This window comes from Rhea pennata, chromosome 14 (assembly GCF_028389875.1).
Source record: "Rhea pennata isolate bPtePen1 chromosome 14, bPtePen1.pri, whole genome shotgun sequence".
In the NCBI taxonomy this organism is placed as follows: Eukaryota; Metazoa; Chordata; class Aves; order Rheiformes; family Rheidae; genus Rhea; species Rhea pennata.
The window spans coordinates 2758953-2785152 of record NC_084676.1 but is presented as its reverse complement, the minus strand read 5'-3'; the positions used below and the strand labels follow the sequence as shown (position 1 = coordinate 2785152).

General features: G+C 47.6%; 1 protein-coding gene across 2 annotated transcripts in view; it reads right to left on the bottom strand.

Moving 5' to 3' along the window:
* SIL1 (SIL1 nucleotide exchange factor) overlaps positions 1–8365 on the bottom strand; it is a 113605-nt gene extending 105240 nt beyond the window's left edge. Inside the window, exon 1 of one of the 2 annotated variants that reach the window (XM_062587148.1) lies at positions 8310–8365. The gene's annotated coding sequence lies outside the window, so the exon portion shown is untranslated. Of the gene's footprint in view, positions 1–8025; positions 8082–8309 lie in introns of those variants that run through there. The other variant, XM_062587147.1, reaches the window with a different exon arrangement.
* Between the last annotated feature and the right edge of the window lie 17835 nt (positions 8366–26200).

Below are 26200 nucleotides of genomic sequence, written 5' to 3'. Positions count from 1 at the left end.
GAAACGGGTTAACAGTGATTCAGACTGGGTCACAGCAGCAACACCCAACACTGAGCCAAGCAAAGGAGCATGTTCAAAAGCAAGTGAATATTACATGAGCCTTACAGCTCAGGCTTGAAGAGATCCAAGATCTGTATTCTCCTTAATAGCACCTGGGGTGATGCCAAGCATTCCTCGACAAATTATTTACTCACTCAGAGATCATTCTCCCTAAACAAGGGTAGCCCATTACAGTGTCCTTCTTCGCACATGTCTGGAAAAAGCTGTGCCCTGCTGTTCCTAAGGCCCTATCTCCATGGTGATAAACTGGCTCACAGTCAGAGGGAGCCTACAGAGATATCAACTTGAACAAGAAGGCAAATCTTCCCACATAAAAGCCTGAAGAAGACAGCAGAGCTCTCACCAACATTAACCCAGGAAAAAGGCAGGCTGCATGCACTGAGAAAGTGCATGTAATGGCAGACAGGGCTTTCACAAGAAAAAGAACATGCCAGCCAGGAGCGTGGGCCTGAAATGAAGACTACTACTTTGTGAGGGCACCTCTAGATCCATCTCACAGGGAGAAGATAGAAGATTCACAGCTGCTGCCTATGCCAATGATCAGCAACCAACACCTGAATTCCCCTGGCTCCTGCTGAGTTCCTACCAGCAAACTAAATTTCTTATTTAGAGGAAAAAAGTCCAGTCTAGTTTATAATCACAGAAAGCTGTCAACTTCTAACTTATCCTGCATTTCCTCTGTGAAAAGAATCCTTTTCTGTGAATCACAGACTTCTCAAAAATTTTATAAAAATTAAAACGAAAATTAAAACAAACAGCCATTGCAAGTGGTGATCCATTGTGTGTTGCCCCATCAGCCTTGTAACAGCAACAAGCATAGAGCCCCCAAGACACTACCCAGCATACAGCAAGGCTAGGCAAAAACCACCAGAATATATGAAATGCAGCCTAAAGATCCTTCCTAAAGAAAAAAAATATGGTGATAGAGATGTATGGGGAGCTGCATAAACACAGCTGATAAACAAAGCATCCTTCCCACACTGGGGAAGAGATCCCACTAGGGCTGGCACAGGTTTCTGCTGTTGAAGGCAAAGCAAAGTCTTGCACCCAGAAACATGCGTAGAGGCACTCTGTGACACAGCACTCTCCTATCTGCTAACAGCCCCTGCTCACTTCCCGCTCCACAGACTCACTCCTGAGCAACGATCAGCATCCACTCGTCTGCACCCTACGCACGCGCGCTTCTCCATCAGAGGCAGCACAGGACCCACACGGCAGCACCACTGCAGAGCTGCCCAGCTTTGTGCTTTTCAGGCTTTGTCTAAAGCTCCCTAACACTTAAAAGCAGCACAACTGACATGCATAAAAGAAAGATTGCTGAGCCTTTTGTAGCCTTCCCAAGGTGAAAGCAATCTGTGTGCACGGTAATCATCAGGCAGGGAAAGCACCTGCAAACTAAAGTGGTTATACTGCAGTATGAGTTTTAAAAGGACTGGGCTTCACAGTTATGAGTATTTCAAGAAACCTGCTCATCTACAGTTTGGCAGCATTGTTCTGTATCTCTGAACATATTGAGAATGAGTTTTTAACATTTAAAATGGACCATATTGTTACTCCTGGTTTTTTTGAGGAAACAATGAGAATGGGATGTCTAATGTGGAGGAGGGGATACAGCCAAAACATCTACAAAATTGCCCATTTTATACTTGTGTAGTTCAAGGTTAAACATTTCATTTGCACAAATTTCCAAGTCTCCCTTTCTCAAAAGCTGTGCCAGGTAATTAGAATCATTATAACTACTATTAGACCATAATATTATTATAGTATTTTTGCTACACTTGACATCTGTTGGCCAATAGATTTAACTAGTACATAAGAAATAATTATGCATAGATTTCTTGCAAATGAGCACCAACACGGAAGACATTAGTGTTCTACATTGAAAAAGTTAATTTTATGGAGGCATGCTTGAAGTAAAAATTCTAAAATTAACAGTTAAGCCTTTAAAAACTCCTGTTAAAGAAACTATTGAGTTTTAAATAGGCAGCTGTTAAAAATCACGATTTTTCTTTAGAGGTTTAATGATAGATACGTGGTTTGTTATCACCTTCAGCTCAACACATGCATCTTCTTCCCACCCGTACCAGCAATACAAAGGTTTCTAAAACACTTTCATGTTTCCTTTCCTCTCCATGCAGCAGATTTTTGAATTGGCAAAGATTCTGACTGTGCAGAGAACCAACATAATCAGGCTCTCTTGACCTGCTCATTGAAAATCCTGCAGAATTATCAATACATACACATCTAGAATAAAATACAGCTGCCTTCATCCCATGAAGCCTAAAGAGCTTTACAAACTGAACTACAGAAGTAATTTATCCATCACCAAGATTCAACCATACCTAGAGTGGAACACAGCCTTTCAACTGGTATTTAATTACAGTACGTAGCCTTCAGAGAGGAGAAGAATCCAATAGAAACCACAGGAATGATTCAGGGAAGCAGAATTTTCTCCCTTCAAACTGAACTTTGGTCAGGGCATGCCACATCCGTATAAAAGTACTATTGGACTTTTCAAGAAAAACGTACTAGTCTCCAGACTCACCTCTCCCAACAAATGCTGCACCACAGCACACTCTGCACCTACCATCAGCCATGAAGCAATAAAAGGAGAACAAATAGGGTATGTTTTCTCCAGCACATGGACAATGTCCTTGAAGTGCAGCCTCAACTGGGCCAGGTACCTTGAGTTACCTGTCTTGATAGATGGGAGACATGAAAAATAGAGGGATCCTGACTGCACAGCAGTTGTCCTTGAATTCAGCAGGGCCCAAATTCCACCCCACAGTTACACAGGCATGACATGACAGATGTGCAAAGAAAGAAGACACTGCAGATGGAACTGCATTTCAGAAAAGGACCAGCCTCTTAAAATTCAAGGAGCTGAACAAAGCAGCTCAGGAGTGACAAAACTTGGGGGCCGTCAGAGCTAATCATAGCTGGACAATGAGGTTCTCTCTAGTTAAACATATTTCAGTTAAAGTAATTCCTCTTCTTAAAGCTTAGTGTGCTCTGGGAAAGTGATCAGCAGAGCTCTAGTGGAACAAGTTATTCTGGAACTGCTCCCATAGGGAGACCCTATTTGGGCATAAAAATGATTGTAATTAATTATTCCAGAGCACCTCATTTTTATTCCAGAGTGGCATAACCACCTAAGGAGCTTTTTTAGAGTTGCTTGAGTAGAATAATTTACAACCTTAGTCACATACAGACAAGCCTAACTCTCGCTATGGACCGCCTTGGGGACAATCAAAAGCGAGTAGGGCACTACGGACACAAATTCCCTATGTGCATGCCTCTGCAAAGTCATACCAAAGTGCAACATTACCAAAGCAGAGACACTTCGGCACCTTGTGTGCTGTGATCGTTAACGAAGCCTCTCTCAAAAGTTGTCCATTTCTCTTCTCCTCCCTTTCTTTGACCACCTCACAGCTGGACCCAATAGCTAGAATCTGCCTGTTCCCTGGGGAGCTTGCTGAGCAGCATCCCACCATGAAGGCTGCAGCTGGCTCTCTGGAGCAACAAAGGCTCAGAGTACAGCAGAAATGGGCCAACTGTAGCATAGATTCATCTTCTTGCAGCACTGGCAGCCACAGCCTAGTGCTGCTGTATGGCTCCCAGGAAAGACTGCTTTCAGGGTAACTCATGGAGGAGAGCAGGGCACAAGGAGGGCTGAGGGACCAGAGGATTGCCTCAGAGTGAGACCAGCCCAGGAGAAGCTTCCTAATGAGAAGCCCACCTGCAGAACACAACGCCTGCTTGAATGAGATTTGTGAAAGCTCCTTAAAACCAACTGAGTGTTCAGAAACAGGGCACAAGTTCTCTGCAGAGATCTGCCCATTTCACCTCCAGACCAGCAGAGAGGAAGTAGCCTAGCTTTTCACTGTATTCATCTGACACTCTCTAAAGCAAACCAGTGGAAAACAGACTAGGTGAGCTCACCTTAATTAGGCACTGTGCTGGCTTTAATAAATAAATTAATTAAATTAAAAAAAAACACCACAAAGCAATCCTCCTTCACATCACCGCCTGCTAAGAATAGCTACCAATGATTCCCTGTCAAAAAAAAGAAGAAGAAAATTTCAAGTAGGGGCCCTGGTGGCTCTGACCAGATCTGCCTCTATTCAGCCTTTTCATTAATGGCCTGAACAATGAAAGAGAAAGTATTTTTATAAAGTCTGAAACGATGCCCAGCAGTTAAGAGCTGGAAGCACTCTGGAGGTCAGGATCAGAATTGATAAACTGAAGAAAAATTCCCTCCAAAAAAAATAAATAAGAAAAGGAATAAACACAATGCAAAGTATTAAACTTGAAAAGGGGGGGGGCAAATGCATAAATACAGCATGGGGAAAAACTACCTAGACAGAGTTAATGCTGAAAAAAATCAGCAATTGGAGTGGACTAAGAATGAAACATATGTTAGCACTGTGACTCCATTGTTCCAGCTGCAAAAAGCTAAACATCACTCAGGGATTTAATAACACCTATAAAACAAGAATTATTCCACTGTACTCAGCAGGGCAGAGCCAGAAGACAACACTGAGTGCTGGGCACCACCCCTCAAAAATACACAAACTGTCGAGGCTGGGAAACGAGAGGAGCAGGCAGTGGTGTAGAACAGGCAGCCCATGAAAAGCTACAGAAGGCTTTTTCCGTCCCTCCAGATTCATTAACAGCTCTGAACATTTAACCACTGTTTACAAGGAGAACCATCAACTGTTCTCTTTGTTCACTGAAGGAGAGAGATGGAAGAAGGTTGCTTAATTCACCGCAGAGAAGAGTTAAATAAAATGTCAGGCAGGCTAGGAGCAGGGGGAGTGTGGAATCACCTAAATGGGAGGTCAGAAGGCAATGTGCCAAGGCTAGCCTAAGAAAAGTCTTACTATTTTGCCAAGACCCGTTGCTGGCCAGCCAGGTCTGCTGTGGGCTTTTCCTGCCTTCAAGAAACTACAACAGTGCATCACAGCTCACCTTAAGTGTTATGGCCCAGGACCTACCCCTAGAGACACAGCAGCAGCAGCTGAGCACGCCAGGAGCCTGCAAAGGCACCGGGATGAACATGGAAGATCTTGTGCCTGGGGCTTTGTCAAAGTCCCCAGAGAACTTTGCCACAGATCTGCACAGCCATCCACCACTGGGCAGTCTGAATCTGAATATATATAATCCAGCTTCAAAACAGGGGTATGAAGACAACTTTTCCAGCCTTGTATTTGATTTCAGCATCCTCCATCTGGCCACTCTCACTCCACTACCACAGCGACTTTTCAGAGCTGAGTTAACAGCCCTCCTTTCGCCAGAATACAATAGAGCTCCTTATTCTGCTGAAAGGGCACCCACACAGCAACGCAGAACAAGCATGGCCATACCAATTTCAGTTCATATTTCATTAGCTTTTACAAAGAAAACCATTCAGCTCAACTTGCCACCAAGCTATTTTGGCATGCTGCAAAAGGAGGGGGTCCTGGCCTTATCTTCTGGTGGGGAAGGGTAAGATTTTTTTTTCCATCTCTTTTAATCCCTAGTAGTTCCCCTGAGGAACAGAATAGGCTAGAGCCTTGAAGAATCATCACCCAGGCCAGCAGGAATCCTTTAACTACTTCAGATAGAATAATCTGAGGTAAGGATTATAAACATGTTGTAAGGATAGAGGTGCTCCTTGAAACAAGGTGTTTCAAAACCCAGCAGAGCAGCTGTGCCCGAGGAGCTGATGTAACACACACACAGCTGCACAAGCACAGAACAAAACCGACGGCTCTGCAACAAAACATGGAAGCAGAGCAACATCTACAAATCTTACGCAAAATTTGCGCTCAACTTCCAAGAACGTTAGTGTGTTTAGGATTCCACACTGCCTTGAGAGGCTGGTTTTTGGGTTTTTTTTTTTTGTTTTTTTTGGTTTTTTTTTTAATCAGAAATTTAGGAATAGCCAGAAGAAATTCGGCAAAACCTTTGTGAGACGCTCTATCTCCCTTCACATGGATGTTTCCCAGAAGATCCCTAGTGTTGTCTCATTACTGATTTCAGGTGCTAACAATATCTGCATGTTAATAATAAATAATAACTAGCTTTATATAGAACTTATCAACAAAATACTTGACAAACCTTAACTGAAGCTCATTCACCTACTTTGAAAGGGAAAGTTAAATATTACCAAGTGGTAAGAGAGCTGAAGCAGGTTATGAAGGGCCACAGAGAGAGTCAACAGCGGAGAGGATTAGCACATATAAGATCTATGATCCCTGAATTTATTCCATTAATCCATTACCTTACAAATTTTCAGTGCATAATTCACATGCTTTCAATCGCACATGCCCAGCTTGACCAACTCTGTATTTAAGTAGTCTTCAAATTCCTTGAGAGATAAGAACAGCTAGAGAAAAAATGTGGGGGTGCTGAAAAATTTCTTGAGTGCTTTACTATTCACACTGAAGAATTTCTCAGTAGTGAGAAGGAAGGTGGCAATACCTGTCTTTCATTTCTCTAGGGTATTGGGGCAGCTTTGCATGGTTAAGGGTTGTTCTGACAACTCATCTGGAATTGCCAATTTCCAACTTACTCCCACAAAACATACTTGTATGCCTTCAAATCTAGTAAAATATAGGCCATCTAGTCATCAAAACTAATAAATCAGCTCCTATAGAGCACAGACCCCAGACCTTGCAGAAACCATTCTTATTACCAATAGCTGCACGTCTACACTGAAGCACATGGCAGCTATGCTGCAAGAGTCTTTGGGAGAGTTCTCCAAATGCTTCCACCCAAAAGCACCTTGGAGGCTGCTGAGAAATACCAAAGTGGTCCAGCCTGGCCATTTTAAAGCAAGGTTGGAAAGAAAAAAAAAGGAAAAAAAAAGGAAAGAATGAATTCCACTCCCTAAGAATGCTCCTCCCATAGCAAAAATGAATTCAAAAGCACTGTACAGAGCAGAAACATAGTGACACCATGTTCAGTAAAAGACAGGGTGTATCATCTGCTTCGAACTCTTAAGAGACTTATCTGCACTTAAAAGCTCTCCTGCCACAGCTATGCACCAAACAGCCACCTAACATAGACAGCTCTGTCAACAGGAATTCCTTTGCCTCTGCAGATTATCCTATTTTGGCAAGCAATTAAACTTATCTGTGAATTCATACTTTCTACCTCTAAAGTATATTGTACCAGGCTAATTTTATCAGCAAAATACTGAAAAATAAATAACTCGTCACAGAGATACCATGTCTAAAAAAACCTGTTAGGGCATCTTGAGAGATGGCTAGCATTGATTATTTGTGAAAGACGACTTCTAGTAAGAGTGTTAGTCAACCACTGAAGTTAAATATTTTATGGTAATATTCAATGTTTGTATATAAAAATCTCACTTGCTTAATTTTCACCCTCTTGCTTTGTGTAAGATGTAATTTCACCTATTCTCTAGTAAAAAGAGCCATACGCAAGCTTGTACCAAAATAATTAAAACTATTAACTCAGACTTCCAGGTACTGAGTGGATAATCTGGAAGTAAAAATCCATTTCAATTTCCTTGAACTACACCAAAGGTGCTAGAGCTTGAAGTCAGCTGCTGTAGTGCGCTGGACAGAACCCAAACTTCCTGCATGCTGAACCTGCATTCAGAAACCTTCAGTGCAAGGGACCTAGCCTCCACAGGCACGGCAGTCCCATGCTTAGAGCTCTTACGCAGACAGACTCACAAGTGAGCAATCTACTCCAATTAATTTTGTGCGTAGGCAAAGGCAGCCTTCCAGGCTAGCTAGGCCCTCATGTGAGCAGGAAACATAGATGGGCAACACCCTCCCCTCACCCCAGCAACTTTTTTGGCACCACTGCTGCCACACACAAGCCACATACCTCAGAGGACGCAGTGGCCTGCGTATTTTGGTCAAAAGAAGGAGGGAAAGAAAAGTGGCTGCACTTACTTCCCCCCCACCCTCCTCCCCAGAACGGGCCGCAAACCCTGACTGAACTCACGGCAAGTTGCTTTACACCCTGCCCGGCTGCCAGCACCAGCGCCCAGCCCCGCATCCCTGCCCGGGGCCCCTCGCACGGGGGCGCCCGCCAAGCCCGGCCCAGGGCCGCCCCCGCCAACAGCCGCGGTAACGGTCGCAGCGCGCGCCGGCGGGGGGGGGGGGGCGGGGTGGGAGGCAGGAGGGGGAGGGAGAACACGGCTGCGCGCGCTCTGCGCCACGCGCGGCTCGGCAGCGACCCCCAACCCATGTGGGAGGGCACCGGCAAAGCCCACGCGCCGCACTCACCGCTCCGCACTGCGCACGCTCCGCTCGCCCCCACCCCTGGCGGCACCGAAACGCCCCCCTGCGCCAATCCGCGCTGGCCGCATCGCCGCGGCCCCGCCCCCGCGCCGGGCGGCCGTTGGGGCCGTTGGGGCCGTTGGGGCGGGGCCGTTGGGGCCGCCCCGCCTCAGGGTGGTGGGGCGTAGCAGGGGTCTAGGCCTCTCTGTGCCTCACAGCCCTGTATGGCAGGTGTGAAGTATTAGGAGCAGCAGGGTGACAGGGCTATTTAGAGTGACAGGATACCCGGGATGAGTGGATGGGGATGGGACACAGGCATAAAAGTTTTGTGAAACAGCTCTTGACAATCCTGTCTCTACCTCCACTAAAGGAAGATAAATCCGAACCCGTGGGCCTCAGCCGTTTTGCCAGAGTTCTTAGCGAGACAGCCTAGAACAGTCTTTAACAAACAGAAAATCCCTCTTTCACAGCCATGTTCAACCCAGGGCAGCGGGGAGCAGAAGCCTTAAAGAGCTGCTTGAGCAATCTGTGGCAATTGCTTCTTGGTATTCAAGAGACACCTTTGCTTTGGGCAAATGGCCTGTGCTTGACAACAAATATCAATCCCATTACAGCAGCAGAAACCCAGTCAGACTGGAAATGATTGACTAATTACATTTCAGTATTAATTGGAGGGAAATGGTTAAATAAAGTACTTTTCCAAATGATGTCTATGTTCTGGGGACAGGATGGTGGCCTGATGCCAAAGCTAGCTGCTTGCTGACAGATTTTTGCTTGTTGGTTTAGCACTCAAGAGTTTTCCCCTTTCACTGTGTCTGTGCTGACTCCAAATACTTGAAGTTTTGCTTTGGTCATCTTGCATTATCCCACTGACTTATATTAGACCACAGAGATCACTCGTCATCTTTGGGCACCAGCTGTGCAACAGCTCATCCTAAATCTGCTTAACCAGCAGAAGGAGAGGGAGGGAGGCAAGTAAAAGACCTAGTGTTTGCTCTTTGCAGACATCATTGCTTTGCCACGACATAGCAGGCACCGGTGAGCACAGTATTGCAGAGCACACTGCTGAAGGACAGCTAAAGGCATTACACATTAGCCCCTATATGCTTATTGCATAGGAAAAAAAGAAAGAAAAGGATTACAGAAACAGTTAGGAGCCAGAAAAACTGTTCCACAGCTGCTACCTGGTACAGTGTAAATCCTGCTCTGGGGGTAGGGGCCCAGGGCAGCGGGTATCTCAAGTCCTCTGCCAAAACCCCGTCCCTGTGGTTGACGGGCTGCGGGGAAAAGAGGAGGAGATGTTTGCACATTTGTGCATCAGATACAGCCAGCCTGGCCCATCATGTCTTGCCTGCCACCGGCTGCTTTCACCTCAGATCTGTCCCCTTTATTTTTCACACTTTTTGAAGGAGATAGTGAAGTTTCAGGTAAATAAAAGGATGTTAATTCACAGTCTTGGCACCTAAGGTCCCTTGGACCGCACTGAAAAAGAGGTGAGAAAGTTGGACTGGAAGGCACCTGACCTGCTTTTCTTCCGCCTTCTCCAGACAGGGCCACAAAAGATGTGAGCCCACAGGAGGCCTGAAGATCCCTTCTGCTGTGGGATCGCTGCTCCTAAGGACGCAGCAAGGCACTGACTCACAAGCAACGGCAGGTTAAAATCAGGTGGCCAAAGCATTTCCCATCCCTCTCTCAGAGGGTGTCTGTGGGGAGAATCTGAGCCACAGATCTGATGCCAGTCAGACCGAATCTTCCACACGCCAGGGTGTTCCCTTCCAGTGACAGGCATACTGGAATACACAAGACAGCAGAAAAGCCACAGCCACAAGCTCCATAAACCCCTTTCCAGACAGTGTCTGCAAGGAATTTTCAGGTGCCTAGATATCTGTGGCTGACTGAAGCCACAGGAAAGTACTGCACACCAGGAAACATCCAAAAATGCCCTCCCAGTCCCAAAATTACTGCTGCAACACTGATAATGTCTACAGCTTGACTGTGTGCTTAATACTTGTCTGTGGGAATTATCCAGTGAAGGATGCACACTAACACAACAAACAACAACTGACCATACACCTTTCTGTGATGTGGTGTAATGGGACTCATCAGGTGCTTCACAGGGGAAGCTGTGCACTTTGTCTTTTGGGCTAATAGCAGCTGGATGAGTGCACGAGTCACCCATGCACCATGCTTTACTGCTGGAGCTCACAAAGAGACCCAGGAAGAAAGGCAGTAATTATTTTCTCCACTGCAGTCTTCCTTATTCTACGTCTTCCCCACAGCCCAAGCAGTGAGTTCTTGAGCTGAGCTGCTGGTTTGCATCTAGCAGTTGTAATTTGTTTTATTTTTTACAGTGTTGTTCATGCAGGGTCTTCATGAGTGAGGCTGAATTTGCAGCATTAGTGCCTTGGACATCAGCCCTACCATGAGTACTGCCCAGCTCTCCAAGACCTCCTTGCCACCTTGGCCTGTGGAAGGGCTTTTTTCTTCTTTGTTATATAAGGTGCATAAGCAGACAGAGATTTGAGGGAAAAGAGCCAAGACTGTTACATTTTCTGGCACCCCTTATTATATCAGCACAGTAAAAGTAAGGACAGAATGGATTCAGGCAGAAGAGAGGTGAGAAAGCTGCATGAGGGATTTATGAGCAAGCTTTACCAAGGTATAAGCCTCAGAGTTGCCACTAAACACCAAAATGGCCGGCAGCAAGGCTGAGATGCTTCAGCAAGTGCACTGCAGGCAGGATTCCAGTCCTCATCATTTTCTCTCAAACCTCCTGCGTTTTGTGCCTCCTGTTCCTGGAGTAAGGTGATGGATTGTATTAAAATCTCAACTTTCATTTAAAGAAAATGAAATGTTTTCAATCTTTCCTGGTTGAATATAAACACCTCAAAATCAGAATCCTGAAGGCTCAAAATGCAGAAAGCACATAAAAAGCACTCCACAGATTTATTGAGTTTTAATGCTATGATTTTTCAGGCACCTGCATGATTGCTGGCAGGACATAACTCCTGATTTTCGAATGCTCATGGCTGAAAATACTGTGATACTCAAGCCTTTTCCCCCTGTTTACTTTGACACTCTTGGCACCCTTGGCTCGTCAGAGCTGTGAGCATTGCCATCAGCTCAGGATGGGGCTGTTGTTCCATACTGGCAGCAGCACGTCTGAGGACCAGGGCTGAGAAAGAGTCAAGCCCTCTCTTTTAGGCATGACAGAAGGAGCAGTAAGACCCCTTCATGCAACCAAGCCCATGGGCAGATGGCACGGGCAGGCTTCTCATGGCCCTGGGCTACCCAGCAGGGCAGAGTTTGCCTGTCCATCTCTGCTTACAGACCCAAGACCTGGGATGCCACTTGCAGATGTGGAAGCAGAGACCCTTGTGGAAGTGGTCAAAAGCAGGACCCCCATGGAAAGCAAGGGGAAAGGGAGTTCATGGCACTGCATTTGCGTGGCAAACTGAGGGTTTCTGAGCAAGACAAACTGGACTCCAGGCATGCTCTTGATATAAGTAAACCTGATCATGCCACGTACATAAATGCCTTGCCTCTCTGACTTCTCAGCCAAGAGCAAATAGCCCTGCAAGGCCCCAAGTGCTGACTCAGGCACAAGAGCTTCTCCACAGAGTCTTACCTGTATTGCAGCTTAGTTGCAATGCAGCAGCACTCTGCCACTCTGTCCTCACACCTTGCAGAGGAGCTATGAGCTTCTGCTTTCTCGACAGTTGTTCTCTTTGACCTGGAGATCTGGGACATTTTCCCTCTGTGAGGTGCTGGATCTCAAGCTAGTTTGGCTGCTGACTCTTTTCATAATGGCTGACCAGCTTCTTCCATGCCTTTTGGAGGCACTTTGTACTGGACAAGTAGCATGACAGAGCTGGATCTGATGGCAAAATGTGGGATCTAACACTCTTTCGTCCCTTCCTTGCAGCTCCAGGGAATGCTGCTCCCCATCCTTGGGCAGGAGAGAGCCTTGGCCAGAGGAAATAATTGTTCTGTTGCAGATGAGAGATAAAGGGTAAAATTTGGGCAGCAAGTGTTGTGGGAACATCAGCAGGAGGTGAAGAGCTTCTTTGCATAGACTTAGCTTTCGTATTTATTGGTGTTTTCGTGGAAATCTTTTGGAGCATTAAGAATAATAAAGTTCTCCTTCTCCCCAGTGGGGACAGGTCTGGCATAAAACATAGATCCAAATATTCCTGAGCTTTCAGGAAAGGGAATGTGCTGCAGTGATGGCTGCCCTGGTGGTGTCTAAGCTCAGCTTTTGAGTCTGGCTCCTGTTGAAGGAGCCCAACCACAATCGTCAAGCCTTTCCCCCCCCCAGGGTACCAGGCCTAAGCCTGCAGATCATCCCAGCCACTCCTGCAGGCCTGCAGCCTGTTCTGTGTCTGTGGGGCCGGGCTCGGTACGTGCATGTGTCTCTGTGCCTGGAGCATTGCTCTGATACAGCCTCCTCCCAGAACGGCTTGTTTAACATCTAGATCTTCTAAATGGCACCAGTTAAAATGGTCAGCAGTCACTCGCCAGGGTAACACACACAATCAAAGCCATCAGATATTTCTTAAGACCAAAGACAATCTTCACCAGCTGGAGCATCTGCCCTGTGAGGAATGGCTGTGAGAGCTCGGCCTGTTTGGCCTGGAGAAGAGAAGACTCGGGGAGGATCTTATCAAGGTCTATAAGTACCTGAAGGGAGGGTGTCAAGGGGATGGGGCTAAACTCTTTCCAGTTGTCCTATGCGACAGGACAAGAGGCAATGGGCAGAAACTGAACCACAGGAAGTTCCACCTAAACGTGAGAGGGAATTTCTTCACTGTGAGAGTGACGGAGCACTGGAGCAGGTTGTCCGGAGAGGTAGTGGAGTCTCCTTCTCTGGAGATATTCAAGGCCTGCCTGGCTGCAACCCTGTCTAACATGCTCTAGGTGACCGACCCTGCTGAGCAGGGAGGTTGAACTAGATGATCTCCAGAGGTCCCTTCCAACCTTACCTATTCTATGATTCTATGATCTGCCACAAGGAGCACCATCAACAAGTGGCATATTCTCCAGGGAGACATTGCCATCTCTATTTGCCAGACTTGGCCACCTAAGAGCTCTGCCCTTTCCCCAGTTGCCCCCCCCTCGCTCCTGTCTATCCTTCTCAAGCTTTAATGGAGAGTTCAGGCCCATGCTGTGCTCCCTCTGCTCCCCTGGCACCCTAGGGGAAACAAGCACATCTAGGCCAGATGCTCTTGGACATTGCATGCCCCAGAGCAGAGCTTTGCTTTGGGTCAGTAGCTGCAGGAAAAGGTTTGTGTTCAAAAATACGAAATCCAGCATCCAGTAAATGACTGCTAGGATCAAGGCTTCATCTGATTTCCTTCCCCTTGAGGAGGGAGCATGGTCCTGTGCTGGGCTAAAAGTGCAGGAGGCTGTTCCTCCGTATCGGTCGCAGAGCAGGGCTGTGCCATGTCCTGCGGTGCAGGGCAAGGCGTGCAGTGCGGGGCTGCAGAGCAGTGCCTGCCAGCAGTAGGGTGCTGGGGTGATGCTGCAGGCAGGTGTTCGCCAAAGAAACATTTTCCTCTCCCCCCAGGAAGCTTCTGCTGCAGTGTGGTGGGCTATGTGGACCCCTGGGCTTGTTCTCATCACAGGAGAGGAACATTACTGCATTCTCTGGCAACACCAGACTAGTCACACTGTCTGGAAATCACTCCCTCATGAAAGAGATTTAAAAAATACACTCTGCACTGTATTATTTTTTTATTTTATGATTAAGCTCTTCAACAATATTGGTTTGATCTGATGGGACAGAGTTTTTCCAAAGGTATTGAAGAAGATGTGTGTGCAATAGTAATTTAGGTCTGGGAGTAATTTTTCATCAATGTACTTAAAGACAATCACAGCACTAGGAGGGAGGCCTAATTGTGGAGTTGTGTAATTAGTTTTTATGTCACTGCAATTATTCTGTTGGCTACATATAAAGAACATGGCAAAATGCAGCACTTAATTTTAAATCAAGACTTGATTCTCTTTTAGGAGGTAATTGATGTTGATCACATCACTTCACAGTGACTGTAAAATGTACTATTTAGACTGTAAAAGGATGGAGAAAGGGCCTAACCAGATAGGTAATTGATGGATCACAGGCTAGATTGGTGGGAGGCAGCATTAATCCATCAGATGTCCATTCTCTCTGTTTCCAGGTACTTTGGGGGCAACATTAATGGCCACGAGTGCTAACAAATGTAGAGCTGCTGATCCACACGGCCTCAGCATCACACATCGTGGTGAGCAGCCACTGCTCTGTGCCCCCAAGCAGCATGGAAAGCTTGGTTCCGCGCTTAAAATAATGGTATAAAAGTTCACCTACTCAGCACCTGCCCTCATCAATAGCTTAATAGCAGCATAGGCCAAGGCTAGTGATAAAATCCCCAGTGCTGGCACCACTGCACAATTTACTGTTTCACCCTGCGTTTCACTTCGCGTTTTGGGCAAAAGTGACAAGAAATTCTCCACAAAAGCCTCAGTGGAAATTGAAACAATTCGCAAGGCCTGGAAGTGGCTCAGTGCCATAACTCATTTCAGAGTTGCTCAAAAGAGCAGCTTTCTTTGGCAAAACCCTCCAACAGGAGAATATCAGAGGCACTTCTCAGCTTGTTTCACAGGGCTCAGCCGCATTCCCCTCATTTGCTGGTGTCACTCCCTCACCCCATTTCGCGTGGGCCACAGGGAGAGTGGCCACGCTCCTCCCAGAGCAAGCTCTGTGGCTCGGGGCTTTGCATCTTCCAGAGAATTGACAAGAAGAGAAGTTGAGTCAATAAAACTTTTCCTTGCCTTTACGGGCAGCTGTAATTACTTGATTTCAATGAATATTCGCAAGTGCTTTCATCAATCACATGAGGGCGAAGTGCTGCTCTCCCTCTGGTGTGCTCCATGCTGCTGCTGGGTGAGCCTGCACAGCTGGCCAAGCTGCAGCAGCACCTCGAGACCAACCCAGCACCCTCCGCATCATGTATCCAGCTTCCCCATCAAACAAGACACGGCAATTTGCCCTGAATTTGGTCTGAAATGGAAGTAGTCAGCTGGTTCTGGATGCCCCAGACACTTAATTAGACACTCAATTTAACTTCAGAAGCAAAATAAAAATAATCGGTTAAGAAACACTTAGTGGTAGTATGTAGCTGGTCTTTTTTTTTCCTGCTAAAGTACTTGCAAGTATCTTTTCTTGTGAGGAGACCAGGAGGAAATGCATGCACAGCAAGGGCAGGTGCCTGCCTTTGCGTTTGAAGCACAACTACAAACAGCTGATGCGCACCCAGGAAGAGAAGGGTTTTGTGTCCATTTTATGTCCAAAATTATCAATGAAATGATTTTTGGCCAAGGTCAGAATTAATGTGGTTGTGCTGGGAAAGACAAGGGGGGTTCCGGGATGGTGGGACCAGGTCTGAACTCCCAACATCCCGCTGAGCTCTGCTTGCTGGCCCAGCACCCATGCCAGGGCCACTCGCCCTCCACAATCTCCCTGCCACGTCTACAGCGGTTGTGTTGTCCTCTCTAGCAGGATTTCAGTTCTCATGGAAAGATGCAAGGAGAGGCCACTCTTCAGTGACAGGAGCTTTTTGCCGAGAGGAGAGGTTGTTGATCTTTCTGAAGGTCTGCCCTGACCTTTGCTGGAGGTTCGATCCCCAGCCAAACCGCTTTGATCGTCAACTGCTGGTCCCGGCTGTGCTAAGCACACAGAGTCTCTAAGAAGAGATAACAGCAGTGAAATAATTGCTGGTTGTTGGTGCTTGGGAAGATTACATGCTCACAGTGTGGTGGAACTGAGCGCTTGGAGTCGTGCCTATAAATCACCTCCGAGTGCGTGGGGTGTCCGGCTGTCCTGGCGTGGCGAGCGAGCGTTGCTTCGCTCTGATCTGCAAGGCTGCGGCGGGCAGGAGAGCAGAGCTGTGCGACATGAAATGTGTTGCTCTGCTAGATAATAAGCAAACTCAACAAGCTTAAGGCAATTCATTAGTTCAAGTTTCCAGATGTCAGGTTGGAGGTTTCAGCGCAAACCTGCACCAAAATAAATGGATTTGTAGCCAGCCTCCAGAGAGCCTTTCCCAGGAGCAGTTCTGCTGTCTGAGGGGAGGCTCAGAACAGAGCACAGATGTTTTGGCACATGCTGGTTTCAGCAATGTGCTGTGAGTCCTTCCACCTTCCCACCTCCCTTTCCCTCAGCCTTTTCTGTCTTGTTCTAGCTCCAAAAATTAGATTAAGTTCAGGTTCAAGCCGGTGTAATTGTTTAATGACCTGTGACTCCAGAACAGCTTGATGAATTGCCTTCCCAGCTTCCCATGACCGATCTCTTTGCTGTTGGAGCAGATCTGGCAAGGTCCAGGGCAAGCCAGTCTCCATGCTGAGATGATGAAATACGTCTTCACAAAGAAGCGAGTTGTGACCCTGCATGAGCGTAAAACAGACTATTTTCATAGCGTACTTGTATCCAGAGAGGGCTAAGCGGAGCCACACATCAAGACCTAGTGGCATCCCAGCTCCACTAAAAGCAAGTTTTGGGGCATTCGCAGCTCTGCATGCTGGGTTGACTCTGGCCCATTGCGCTTATCCCAAGGCATCACCCCCATTTGTGTGCTGAATCCCCATTTTTGGAGGTTTCTGGTGCAATCTCCACTGGGCTGAGGGTGCCAGGGAGAGCCACGGTGCCGCTGCTCTCAGTGGTCCCACAGTGTGGGCACAGGCCGCTGCAGCGAAACTGCTCACTCGCTCGCCGGATGTGAGCTCTGGAGTACTGCTTGAGTCCAGCAGTGCTAGATGAGCTCAGCTTTTCATTACAAGTTATTACAGTGTTATTCATCACAGCAAAGTGGTCAGCCATAAGCAGGTTCGCACTGTATGCCAGGGCTTCCCTCGCTCACTGCCATTTGATACCAGTTTTTGATTAAATTAGATCAGGCAGCAAAGGTGATCAATTCAAAGCCGATTTTCTATGAAGCCACACACAAATAATTTATAAAGAGAGAGGTGAATAAAAGCTGTAACAAGAGGAAAGAGGGTTGGCAGCCCCAGTGCGGAGAGAACATAAAGATTTTGCATAAAGCGGCTGATTTTGCTGGGAATGGGGCTGGGGTTCCCTGGGCCGAAGCCCCACTGCAGCAAGGGCAGCTCTTTCCAGTGTCCCTTTGCAGAAGCAGCCCCCAGCAGTGACTGCAGAGCAGCCTTGCCAGGTGCCCAGGCAGGATTTTAGTCAAAATAGAGGAGCCAGTCCCCAGGGAGGTATCGCCGGGCTGGTGGGGGACCCCAGCACATGCAGGATGGCAGCAGAGACAGCGAGCTGCCCCTGGCACGGCCCCGGATAGTGCATCTCTGCTGCATCAGAGGCAGCTGGGAGGAGGCATCCCAAGTGGGTGGGGAAAGCTTGGCTTTGGCTGGGAAAAAAAATTGTGGCTTGCTTGGGATGAAAGTACTGCAGAGTGAGCCTCCCGGTAAGGCAGAGTCATCAGGCCAGCTGCCCCACTGCACCAGTCCAGGAAGAACCAGCCAAGTGGTACGGGAGTCCTTTCCCTCTGCACTACAAGGTTCCGGACCAAAAGCACCTTCCTCATCCTCCAGGAAAGCTCCCATCCCTGGCTCAGCCCTGGTGCCGCAACGTGGGGCCACGGGTCAGCCACCTGCACCCATCATTGCTATCTTCTCTGACTCATGTTTGGAAGCATCCCTGTGCCACAGCACCCACTCAGGAGTAAGTGCAGGGACAATTAATAAAACACGTGCCATGAGGAGACCATAAATCTCAGCAGTGCCGCACACTTAAAGAAGAGGGGATGGTTATGAGCAGTTATTCCCTGCAAAAATGGACTTTAAATCATCTTCTATCACCAATGCCCAGCGTTGGATGCTCTTAAGTTGTCCAGCAGCATCTTTGTGACTTCCTTCCATCACAGGTGCAGGTAAGTAACCCCGGTGCTTATTACCTGGAGGTATTTATTGCCTGTTGGGTACCTACATTCAGCTTCTGCTCACCAGGCAATTTTTCACAGTGTCAAATATTTGGTACAGATGGTAACCAGCTCCCATGTAGCGTTTCCATGATACTGTGCAATAAAATCCTGCCAGGGAAGTACCCTGGCTACGTTAAACTAACGGGCTGTTGAGGTAGCCCCTCACAAGAGTAAATCCATCCTGCGCCGTGGTAGCCCAACATGTGTGAGCAATCTGGGAGCCACTGCACCGTCATCCTGTTTCAGGTACAGTGACCTCATTTTAGGTCCCCAGCCTCAAAAAAGGTGCTGCAGGCAAACATCACTTCTTGTTCTTCTCTCATTTATATCTCCTCCATTGGATTTCAGCACCAATGTACCAGCAAAGGGTGAGAGACCCCAATAAATCTCCAAGACAGGAGAATTAATACGGTGGAAACAGTGTTTTATTACTTTGCTGGTCTTCAGATTTGAGGAGGAAGTGGGGAGGAGAGGAAGAGACAGACCAGGAGGGGTGCATGGAGCGAGGGTGGGATTGCAGCCTGTGGCGTGGGCAGCAGGCTCCCGGCTGTGCCGTTGCCTCGTGGTGCTCTGCTCCCGCTGCATGGCAGGAGCAGCCCACCTGCAATGTTGGTCTCTGCCATGACACCTGCCTCTGGGCCGATCTTGTTGTTCAGGTTTTGCTGAAGGAGAGCACAAAATGAGGGCCACTGCTCACCTATGCCCAGAAAGTAAGTACATATAGATCACATATGAGAAAGGGGCTGTCTTAACACCTAGTCTGACAAACTGCCATGCGGGTGGCTTGGGGCCCTGTCCAGCAGAGAGGACTTTTCTAGGCTGCAGCAGGAAGGGGACTTCCCATGGAGCTGGATCAAGATTTGAACACTGCCATGGCAGACAGCGGGGATTTCTTCCGCTAAGCCAAGCCCAGCTAAGCTATACAGGAGACCTAAATGCATTTAGAGAATCTAAGAGTGTGAGCAAATAAAATGGAAAGCAGGCCAGCAGAAAAAGGCTGCTGCCTGCTGAAGGTTGGTCTGATGAGCTGGGCTGCACCTTGCAGAGGGCTGCAGAGACCCACGGATCCACACATCTGGAGTCACCCCAGAACGCGGCTTTAGTCAACACAATGTCACGGGGCCAGAGAAAAGAAGTGAGACTGACCCTTGAGCCAGCAGCAGGGGTGATCGGCTGGGAGGCAGGGTATCTGCAGGCCGGTGCCTGTGGATCTTAAGTGAAATAACATCCACACAAGAGCCCGTCTCAGGAGCTCTGTGCAGAAACGCAACAAGTTGTCACTTCAGAAGCAGTCAAACTGCTTTAGTATTTCTTCTCTTCCTTGAAGTTGTTGGACAAACTCAGACCCAGTCTGGAAATAGATTTGATCTAAATAAGATATTTGGCTTCTCCCCCACCCCTTATATTAACCGTCTACTAAAAAATTGCATCAGAGCAATCGATAGCAGTGGTTTGCCTTGGCAGAAAGGCACGGACCATGACGGAGTTCACACAAGGACCACTCCTGCAGCTGCATTGCGCGTTACGAGTCTTTGGGGATTCTTCTGGATTTTGGTTCTCCCATTTGGACTGGACTCCAGCCTCCACTTTGGCCAGCTGAGGTGCTTGCTGGTTGTGGAAACTTGCAAGACAAAATAATTTTATTCATGACCCAATGAATAATTTTATTCATGACCCATTTTATTCAAGACCCTCATGAGAGCTGGGAGTGAGTCACAGCTGCTGAAGAGTGCTGGCTCCAGCTGTCAGCACCTTCCAGTTCTTCTCCACACCCAGCTGTTCTTCTAAGAGGTGCAGAGCCAGTAATCTCCACTTCTCAGGAGTGAAAATGTGCAATACTGGTGTCATGGTATATGTGTCCCATGACAGACTAATTTCCTAAAAAGGGGAGACCTTTCTATGTGCTATTAATGTAACTTACAGTAAATATGTATCAAAAGAGATGCTAAAGCAGGGAAATGAGATGCCCCAGCTCAATCCTTCCACTTTCTCTTTGTGAGGCCTTCTGCCCCCTTCTTCAGGCATGAACTCCGCAGGGAGTTCATGCGATGCAGACCCAGCCCTGAGCCCTGGATGAGACACCGACACTCCGGGGAGCTGCGCCTTGCAGAGCGACCCCCTCTGTCAAAGACACCGCTGCCTTAGCTCTTGGTCTCCTGCGAGGAGGGTGCTCCCAAGTGAGACTTGAGGAGGATCAGGCCTTATGGGGCTGAGACTTCTGCAGGATCTTTTGGAGACCTGCGGATTTGACTCTTTGCCCTTGTCACTAATCATTCTGAGTTGAAGGAAGGATTTTTGCTGCAGAGGCAATAAGGACTTGAACTAAAGGGCTATTCTCCTTCTGCTGATGCCCAGAGGCTCCTGGAGTGGCTGCCTAAAGTGGAGATCGTGCTGTGCATGACAAGCAAGGATTCTCCAGTGCCCAGTGGCAGATCTTGCTTCAGTAGGATCTCTGTCAGCACAGCCTTGGCCAGACCATGGACTGATCCATGCCTAATGCTCGTTTCAGACTTAAAAGATGGTGCCTGAATCCCAAATGCCTTCACTTTACCAGCTTCCTCCCAGAAGTTGTGTCAGACCAGCCAGAGTTTCCTTCTTTCTCATGACGGTTCTGCAGACCTTAGACTTTCCTATCATGTAGTGGATGAACATAATGTCTACAAATACAGTTAAAACAAGCTGCCTTTCTGGCGTTGTTACCTTTTTTTTTTCCTCAAGGGAGAAAAATAGGAAGAATTATTATGCAGCTTCTTCTTCAATAAATCAATGTGATCTCAACTCACTGTGAAGTTCCCTGACTCTGTTAGACATGCTGCACTGGTAAAAACTAATCCCTGGAGCAGGAAAAAAAGAAAAAATGAAGAAAAAAAGAAATTTCAATGGCTAGACAAGGCTAAAATGTTGCAGAGGACTCAGCTTTTGCCAGTGCTGGAGTTTGTTTGGAAGTCCCATAGCAGAGAGGGCTGGGCAGTGAACTCGGTCCAGCTGTATATCACACAGCTAAAAATCAGCTGTAATTGTTAATTCTAATTAAAGCTGTTGAAAAAAAAATGTAATCAAGGCAGTTTCCTTTCAGAAAAAAAGACATTTCAGCTAAATTAAAAATTTTGTTTTCAAAAAAAGCAGCAAAATGCTGAAAATTTTGAAACAACCCATTTCAGTATTTTCAAGATGAAAAGAGATATATTTTTGTTGAGAAATGCCTCATCAACTCAAATGTACTTTATCTCACAGCCTGAAGACTAAAAATAGCTTTCAAATCAAAGCAAAATGATGTTTTTAGACTTTCTTTTCTTAAAAAAAAAACCTATTTGGGGGTTTCTGTCCTAAGAATGAAATTTTCCATATTCTTTTTCTTTTTTTAATCAAATGGAATAATCTGTTTCTAGTTAGCTGCCTGCACAATACTGGCCTTGGTCTTTTCTTATTGTGCCCCTTCTCGTCTTCACCAGTCATGCGCCTCCAGTGTGTCCGGGTACATCAGCAATGCTTACACCAACCTGGCGGTAGGCGCTAGCACTGGCAAAACTCCCCTGGGACTTGAGTCGGGCTTTGCAAGACCTCACGGAATTAAACCAGCACCAAAAAAATGGCACTCTCAGTAACTGGCTTTTATGTTATCGTAACTGGGAGCACTTTAAGTGTTTCTGTGCAACTGCTGTTCCTTATCTCGGCCCTGCGTTCCCAGAAAAGCTGTCTTGTATGCTTGGGTTGGTGCCACTCGAGGCCTTCAGCCACCTGCTGTGCCCAGACACCAGCCCCGCAGAGCCTTTCCCTTGCAGGCTGGAGACTGGGCAGACCTCTGGAAGGGAAAAGATCTGCTTTGGTTAGTCTTGCTGCACGCTAGAGCCGGTTTCACCATGGAGAAAATAGCGGCAGCGGTTTGGGACACCAGTGCCAAAGGCAGGATGGTGCCTGCCGGGTGCTTTCCTCCCAGCCCTGCCCTTGCTCCGGTGGGATGGAACGTGTAAGGGACAATTGCCAGGCTGCGAGGGAACCAGGCCAACCCAGATACGGGGTCCTTGCTCCAAGCTCTCCAGCTCCTCTTTTGCAGACAAGGCCTGGTGCAGCTGCTCTCGCTATGGGCTCCAGGGATAGCCAGCTGCAAGGGGGCTCCCTGCAATGCCACGGCCTCATTGCTCTTCGGAGGTGCTGGACACAGGGGGCTGCAGCAGCCGAATGGGCTGGCAGAGCACAAGGGGATCACCCAGCACGTGTGCAAATGCCTAAGCTGCATCCCTAAAGGAGCTAGAGGGGCTGTGGGACAAGAGCACGTTGTGAGTCCCGTGCTCAGGGCAAAGCCAGCTACTTCACCACTTGTAATTTTGCAACCAAGACAGGCCCTGCAACTTGTTGCTGTGATGTTTGCAATAGATCCCCAAAATGGCTTGGGCTAGCACCCTCCATATGGTTAGCAGAGCACGCCTAGCATGCTCGGAAAGTGGTTTAGGATCTGCTTAGCTCAAAGGTACTGAGTAATTATCAGAGCACTATCTGGCAGTTTGCAGTCTGCCTTCTGGACAGGAACACTGGAGGGAGAGAGAGAAGAGAGAAATGTGGAAAATAAGAATTGAGAAAGGAGAAGGCTATCAGGGAAGGAGAATCAGCTGAGGAGGAACTCACTGAGTAAGTCAAAGCAGAGTAAGAAGAAGGGATGGATGAGAGAGGAAAGGGAAGCAGGGCATTTCCAGGGGTCTGCTAGAGAAACAGAGGAAAATAAAGGGAAAACAAAAAAAAAAAAAAAAAAAAAGGAAATTCACCCCACAGCAATTACAGACGAGACAGAGGGCCAACTGCACAGATTTCCTTGTGCTGCCTGAGTACCTTTTGAACAACATAAAACCAGGGCACTGATGGTGCGATAAAACCCAGGGGGGCCTGAAGGGAGGGCGGCCGGGGGAGAGTCTCCTTGCAGGGAGAGGGGAGGCAGGGCTCGCTCCTGCCCAGCAGCACTGCGCTCGCTGCTGGTATGTCCATCCCTCCGGCAGGGGTGTTTTTTTCCTATAACCTTTTCTGATTGCTCTTTCCTCCAAGCCCACAGAAGCCGGGAACAGCCTGAGTTACATTTCCTTCTCTCTGGCCTGACCCTCTGTGCTGCCCAGAGGGTCACATCCAGCTAGAGCTCAGAGTCAGCTCAGCAATGGCTCTCGTCCCATTACCACCCCCAGGGCAGCTGCAGAGGGGAGAGCTGTCACCCCAAAAGACAGCACAGGCACTGATCTTTCAAAAAACAAACAAACAAACAAACAAAACACTCCACACACATATACATACTTTTATATATATATAATATATATGTATATAGAAAGCTCCTGTGGGAGGCTGTAGGGCCCTTCATTCCCCCAGTTCCTTGGACAAGGAGGGAGATACAGGTAGATTGTGCTTGCTCCTTGCTCCATTGCTCTCACAAGAAGGGACCAGAGAATGAAGCCAGTAGCTGCTGGCTGGAGCACGCACTTACTTAAAAGAACAGCGAGCCTCACATCGACGCAGCCCAGCATTTTCTGTTCTTGCTCCAGCTTCTGAACATTGTGCCAGCACAATTCCTTCCTGCTGGGCCACAGTGAGGTCCATGGTGAAATAGGGGCAGTGCAGAGCATATTAGTTATTGCACCTACTCTCTCACAACAAGATGACGAGTCTGCCAGGGAGCAAAGGCCAGCTGCTCCAGAGGGAAGGGGAGTCGGGGTGACCTCAGCCCAGGCAGTGCCCTCACTAATGGGTGTCATCCCGTAAGGGCTGCACACAGCAGGCAGAGCCATATCACAGTGCAGGGAACAGGGTCTGTTGGTGCCAAGCACAGCAAGACTCAGCTCCAGAGTCTACCAAGAGTGTCCCGTCAAGAGCAAGAGGAGATAGGGCTAAGGACAGGGCTGGAGACCCTGCTACCCTGGGTCCAAAGCCCATCTAGGGAACAAGGCCAAAGACACAGCTACGACATATGTCCAAAGGGTCCACCCAGGAGACAAGCTACTAACGGCACAGAGCCAAAAGGTCCAGCTGGAGATGGGGACAGAGCCAGGGCTGGAGCCAGGGACACCTACAGCAGCTCAGGCAGGGACTCAAAGCCCAGGACTCGGGCCAGACAGCCAAGCTGGGCACCGCGTCCCAGGGAGGGCAGTGTCAGCAGGGGACATGGAGGGCATAATGCACTGTGGCTTTATCTGACTCAGAGAAGCATAACTCTCAGTAAGCTTTGATTTTTTAAAATGATCCAAGCATCCAAAAGGAACAATTTTTCTCATTTTGTTTTTCTTATTTTAAGGCTGTAAGTTATTGAAAGACATATTATTACCCTCCCAAATCACTCTCAGGCGAACAAAAGACTGTTTTAATTGTGCTTTTCAACTAAAAGGATCCAGCTACATTTTGCTCATGATTCACCCTTGCCTCCATTTAGCCACATCATAAACTCCTTCACCATTTGATCTGATTAGCAGTGTCTACACAGGGGCAGAGGATGCACTGGAAGAGCCTAAAGTCTTGCAGGTCAAGATTAAAGTGCTGTGCATGGCATTAACTGTCAACACTGTAACTAGCTTAAATCAGTGCAATCAGATTGCTCACAGATTACAGGAGCAACTGCTGCAGCTATTCATTTCACATACTGCACGTCTGTGTGGTTAAACCACAGCCTTGACATTAACGTAACATGATTAAAAGAAAGTGTCTGAGGCTCAAATATATTGGAAAAGCTCAGCAGGCAGGGTTAAGTCCACAGCTTCTTTAAAAGCCTTCTGGGGCTGGACACATCAGGGTCTGGGGAAGATCTCCAACCTGTTACCAGAGCTGGCTCAGCTTTTAAGTCTGTAATGCCATCTTGTGATCATATTCAGGAAGTGGAAACTCCAGTGTCCTCTCTGTGGAATTTGATAGCTTCTCAAAGTGGCTTGAAATGCATAGCTCCTGTTAGACGGATAGCTGGTTAGATGGATCCCAGAAGTACTTTAGCTTAACAAGATAGGGGCTAAGAGAAAATTTGTCCCTGGCAGAAAAGTCCCTCTTTGTGCTCTCAGTGAGTAAAAATGATTCATTTCATAAAAATGTCTCTTTCTAGTTCCATTATCCAGCTAAGACAGCAATTTCTTCCAATCTGAAGAATGAGATTTGTGTGTCTCCTTGGATTTTGAGGTCCAATTTTCGTTTTCAGCAAGGAAGAATGCAATTTCACCTGTGTGATGAGCTGCAGTGGAAGGACCTTAAAGGTACCATATTCAAGTAGTAAAGGTACTTTCCTGACTGAAACTGGAGAGTTCTGCAAGATCAGCTTCAGTGTAAGCATCCACAAAAAAAAAAAAAAAAAAAAAACATGTTGGGATGCATACCAAAGCATGTGGAGGACTAGCACAGGAAACACAGGATTTGTGGGGCTAGAAAAATAAAATCAAGCACAGACTTCATCAGCAAATGGGAAACTGCCTGCAGGTTTGTAAGCTTTCTGCTTACCCATTTTAATGCACTTCAGATATACAAGGAAGGAAGACTCAGCTTAAAAATGGCAGTGATCTGCCAATGGCAAAAAGCCTAGCCCTAAAACAAGTAGGCCAAACATGTGGTCCTGGCATGTCACTCTTTGGGAAGGAGACACACTTATTCCTCTCATAGCCTCTGCGGGTCACTAGCTCTGAGCTCCATGTTACTTGGCGAGTCTACTGCTGCTTGCACAAACTAAGATGGGAGCTGGGCATGGCAGTGTAGCAATAACCTCACTCAGGATCCATTCAAAGACCATTTGGAAAGTTTTTTGCTGCAGGCTTTGCACTCCAGTGAGGCATTTCAAACTTCTCTCAGGAAAGGCTGGGCTCCCTCCCACCCGCTCTTTCCCGTAGCTTAGGCACTCACAGCATGAGGATGCGACCGGAGCTCTTCGGAGGACACTGATGATGCCTGCTGTGGAGAGGCAGCTGGAGCTGCTCTCTTGCC